This window comes from Leopardus geoffroyi, chromosome C1 (assembly GCF_018350155.1).
Source record: "Leopardus geoffroyi isolate Oge1 chromosome C1, O.geoffroyi_Oge1_pat1.0, whole genome shotgun sequence".
Taxonomy (NCBI): domain Eukaryota; kingdom Metazoa; phylum Chordata; class Mammalia; order Carnivora; family Felidae; genus Leopardus; species Leopardus geoffroyi.
In genome coordinates, this window is record NC_059328.1 from 47897773 (window position 1) to 47902550 (window position 4778).

General features: G+C 46.3%; 1 pseudogene; it reads left to right on the plus strand.

Moving 5' to 3' along the window:
- Positions 1–2702: 2702 nt before the first annotated feature.
- LOC123600208 lies at positions 2703–2798 on the plus strand (annotated as a pseudogene).
- The last annotated feature ends 1980 nt before the right edge of the window (positions 2799–4778 follow it).

The window sequence follows — 4778 nt, forward strand, 5'->3', positions numbered from 1 at the left end:
AAATCTGTATTATATTGTAGCCACAATGCTAAGATAAAACTGTAAATATCCTAATAGAAATAATAATGCTTTTAAAAAGACCTGTTAAATTTTGACTAAAGAAATCTATACATGCACACACACTATAGCAAATATGACTTGACCTTAAAACTGGTGAAAGCTAGGGGCGCCTGGGTGGCTCAGTCTGTTTAGCGTCCGACTCCAGCTCAGGTCATGATCTCGCAGTCTGTGAGTTCGAGCCCCGCATAGGGCTCTATGCTGACAGCTTAGAGCCTGGAGTCTGCTTCAGATTCTGTGTCTCCTTCTTTCTCTGCCCCTTCCCCTCTTGCGCTCTGTTTCTCTCTCTCTCTCCTCTCTCTCTCCCTCCCTCTCAAAAATAAATAAGCATAAAAAAACCTGGTGAAGGTTGTTTGATGGAAGGCATAAGTGAGAGAGAGAGAGAGAGAGAGAGGAGGCTGCTGAATTATGGAGGTGTGGGCAGATGCTTAAAGACAGGGGCACACCGTGCAATTAGCTCTTTTAAGAAAGAGGACGTAGGCGAACAGCCCAGTGGGAGGATGGAGGGTGAAAGGGCATCACACCCAGTACCCCGGGTTCTGTATGCCTCTGAGGCAATTGTATGTCCCCGTGTGGTACGGTTTCTGCTCCGCTGCCGTTCCTCAGTGGAGCAAAATGCTAACATCCTGGGAAAGACCAGCGTGAAACAAGGTGGCTTGCATGTATGTTACACTGCTCTCGTTGCTCTGGTGGTCAGTCTTAGCTTCTCTTCAAGTCACATGTGTCACAGTATCATGTAGTAGAGCACGGCTGCCCACATACACTGCTGTGGAGGGCGAGGAGTGCAGTTCTTTACGAAGAGCCTGCCCCAGTCCCAGGCTTTGTGAGCTGAACAAGCAGAGACTTCCAGAGGTAGAATACATCCATCCAGGCACTCTCCCCCTGTGCCTCCTTCCCTCCCTTCACAGTCTGACTGGTCCGCTTCCCCTCCTCTCCTTGGTTCCAGGCTTGCTCTTCCTTACTAGCCTGTGACTCCTCGAGAGAGGGCTCTGTCATCGTCACTGCTGTGACCTGAGGGCCCGCACAGGGGCCCTGAAGCCGAATGATTGCATTACAGCTGAACCCCTTTTCATAGGGCAGGGAAGGGCCCCTGGACCCACTGAAGGGGTTCCCGAGCTCCCCGGAGTGCATCGGAACCAATGGACCACTTTGATATGAGGATGTAGGCACTCTGCCAGGACAGGGACAGGGTCTCATTCAGCTCTACGTCCGGCACCTCTATGGCTTCCAAGGGAGGTGGGGACTCCTCAGTGCGTCCTGGCCCTACTTTACCCGTGGAAGAGCATGAAGGGGCGAGTGGCTTATCTTCCTCCTCAGCACCCCTCCTTCCCTTGCTCCCTCACCCCTCCCTTCTTTTCATTCTTTCCACAAATATTGATTGAGGCCCTATCCCACACCACACAGTATACAAAGTCCTAGGAATGAACCGGTGGGCAACAAAGACATGGAGTTCGCCCTCATGGTACGTCTATATCGCCTAGAGGTGAAGCACTTAACCTCCGGAGCCAGATCGTCTGGTAGCTGATAGCTGGCTCTGTCCTTTACGCACTGTGTGAACTCGGTCAGATTCCTCTCTGAATCCCAGTCTCCTCATCTGTAAAACAAGCTCGTAACAGAACCTCTTTCAGAGGGTTGTTATGAATATTAAACGAATTGATGAGTACCTGCCCCAGTAAGTGCCCAATAAACATGAACTGTAATACCAGTATTAGAGTTGCTCTGTATAGATGCTGAATAAATATGAAATCACAATAAGCAGGAAGTGCTATGAGTGGGAAAAAAAAAAAAAAAAAAAACAAGGTGGGAATGGCATATAACCTGGAGCTATGTTTTCCCTGGGATGTAGCTAGTAGAATATGTGAACGTTACCTAACAGGGAAGTTGGGGGACAATTGAGCTACTGTCCTAGAAGTTCTCTATGTATTTCTGGGTTTAAAGAAGAAAAACGATGGGGCGCCTGGGTGGTTCAGTCGGTTGAGCGACTGACTTCAGCTCAGGTCATGATCTCGCGGTCTGTGAGTTCGAGCCCCGCGTCGGGCTCTGGGCTGATGGCTCGGAGCCTGGAGCCTGCTTCGGATTCTGTGTCTCCCTCTCTCTCTGCCCCTCCCCCACTCATGCTCTGTCTCTCTCTGTCTCGGGAATAAATAAACATTAAAAAATAATTAAAAAAAAAAGAAAAACGGGGCTTAAAGTGGATGATCAGAAAGGGCCTCTCTAAAGAGGGGCTACAAAATAAAGGGTGTAAAAACTGACACTGGGAGAGGAGGGGGTTTGGGAAGGGCATTCTGGGCAGAGGAAAGGCAGGGAAGAGCCATCACCGATGATTAGGTATCGAGGACTTTCTTCTACAGGCTCTGCACTAGGTCAATTTTGTTAAAAGATCTTCTGTTCTCCATCAGTCAGTTAAAGTGTCTACTGTATGGGGAGCTCTCAGTTGTGGCTTTTAATCACTGGAGCCGGGACACTGGTCTCATCCATATCCCAAAGATTCTAGAACTCTATGTCTTTTCAGACTCTGACTGTGGCTCCCTCTACACCGCCTTGTCTGTTGGGCAGTTGTTTTAGTTCTCAGGTTACACTTGAGCAAAAATACAGAAAGGAAACATAATGAACATGTGTTTCTAGGTGCCACATTCCAAATTCCAGTGCTCACTTTGGCACGAAAATTGGGGTGATACGGAGAAGATTAACATGGCCCCCTGCACAAGATGACACAAATTTGGGAAGCGTTCCATATTATAAATAGATAGGTAGATAGATAGATAGATAGATAGATAGATAAACTCACTCCCAATTCCTCAGTTTTAATCAGTACGTGTTACTAGCCACATACAGCTTAGGTAACCTTGGCCATGTCATCTCATTTGCCTATTCATTCATGAATCCTCATTCAGCGAATGCCTATTGAGCAAGAAGTATGTGTTAGTGTGACAGGTTAGATGGGTCACCCGGGGCCTCAGCTTCTCCACCAATAGCATGAAGGCCTGGGCCAGACCACTGGTTTTCAACTACAGTGTTGACTCCCAACCTCCACTTTATTAAACAAATTAGAGTGGATTCAAGGTTATTCCTTTCATAGCTTCAGCGTACTCCCCGGTGTACCGAAAAGCTTTCTCTAGGGGGAGAGAAAACAGTGGCGTGACAGCTAGCAGCTGGAAATGTTTATTATTATTACCCAGAAATTGTTTTCTCTGCCTAGACTGTTAGGATAGTGAGCCTCACCTGTCCCCAGGACTCCATGGAAAGGGTTGAATGAAATAGAGAACTGGGTGTTCTCTGAGGCTCTTCCTAGTTTTGACATTCTCTGAGTCCTGTGATTCTTCCTCTTTTTTTCTTTGGCTCTTTCATTTAACACCATTTCATATGCATGTTTCCAAGAAGCCATGTGGTTCTCTCCCATGTTAGACTCAGGGACTGTACTTCAGTTTTGCTTGATAGTTTCCCCATAAATCCCTCCCTCTTGATTCACTCTACAGACCTTTTCAGAACCTTCATTTCAGTGAACCCTAATTGTGTGTGTGTGTGTGTGTGTGTGTGTGTGTGTGTGTGTGTCCCTACACTCAAGGTCTTTATCCCTGGTAGCAATAGGCACTTAGTAACTGTTGGACAAATTAGTGAATTCTCAATGATTATCAGGACCCTCACCGCACACTTATATACTTGTAATAACCTTTGGATTATTTGACGTGAGGGTATTAATTCTTAACATGGAATATAATTAATATAGATACAAAGATATAAGCAGGCTTTGTGCTTTATTACCAACTGCCAGATTGCCTGGGTGCTTTTGTTTTCTGCAAATTGCTGATAATACTTGTGGTGATTATTGATAACATTATCTTAAATGATCAAGTCAAGGAGTACTTTCTCTCCATTTTTTTTCTAGGTGTCCATATGCTTCTCATTCTAAACCCCAGCAGTTTCCCTAAAGCCGGTCAGATCAGTGCTGCACACACTTTGACTTTAGCCAGAGAAAAAGAATGGGGCTGTGCCAGCTGTAGGTACCCGCAATGTTTGTGTCGACCCTTTTGCCAGTTCAACGCCAGCCTGCTTTGGGGTTTTCCGTGACGATGGCGATGATGATAGAGATAACTATAGCAACGCTGTGAAAATATTATTAACTCCATATTAGAGATGAGGAAACTAAGGCTCAGAGAGGTGACACAGCTTACCTTTGGCTACACAGCTAGGAATTAGCAAAGACAGGATGGACTTCTGGTTCCATCTGACTCAAAGCCTGTCTCTCCACTAAACCGTACTCTACCACACTCCCCAAGTGGAAGTTCGAGGTCAGGAGCCTCATGGGACCAGCAGGTCTGTCAAGTTCTGCAGGACTGAGCTGTTTATCATTGCAGAGGACACTCATCACTGCACTAATTACATTAATTGCTGCCCACTCTGGGGCTAGGTGGGTGGCTTAACAATATCTGGCAACGTGGTAATGATGCCTGGGCCTGCCTTTCTGCGTGAAAACATCTGACTGCTTTTTTTCCCCCCCTCTTTTAAACTCCTTCCCATGGTGGCCAAAGATAGTAATTATAGGTTCTATTGGTTGGGAGTTAGTGACTCTCTACCTTGTAGGGGAAAGGTCAAGACTCCGAACTTTGGCCTCCATCAACATCAGCTGTGTGCTTGACATTTTATTTAAGGAATCCTTTATAATCCTCGTGACAGCACAGAAGTAGGTATTATATTATCCTTGTTTTGTTTATAGGGGAACC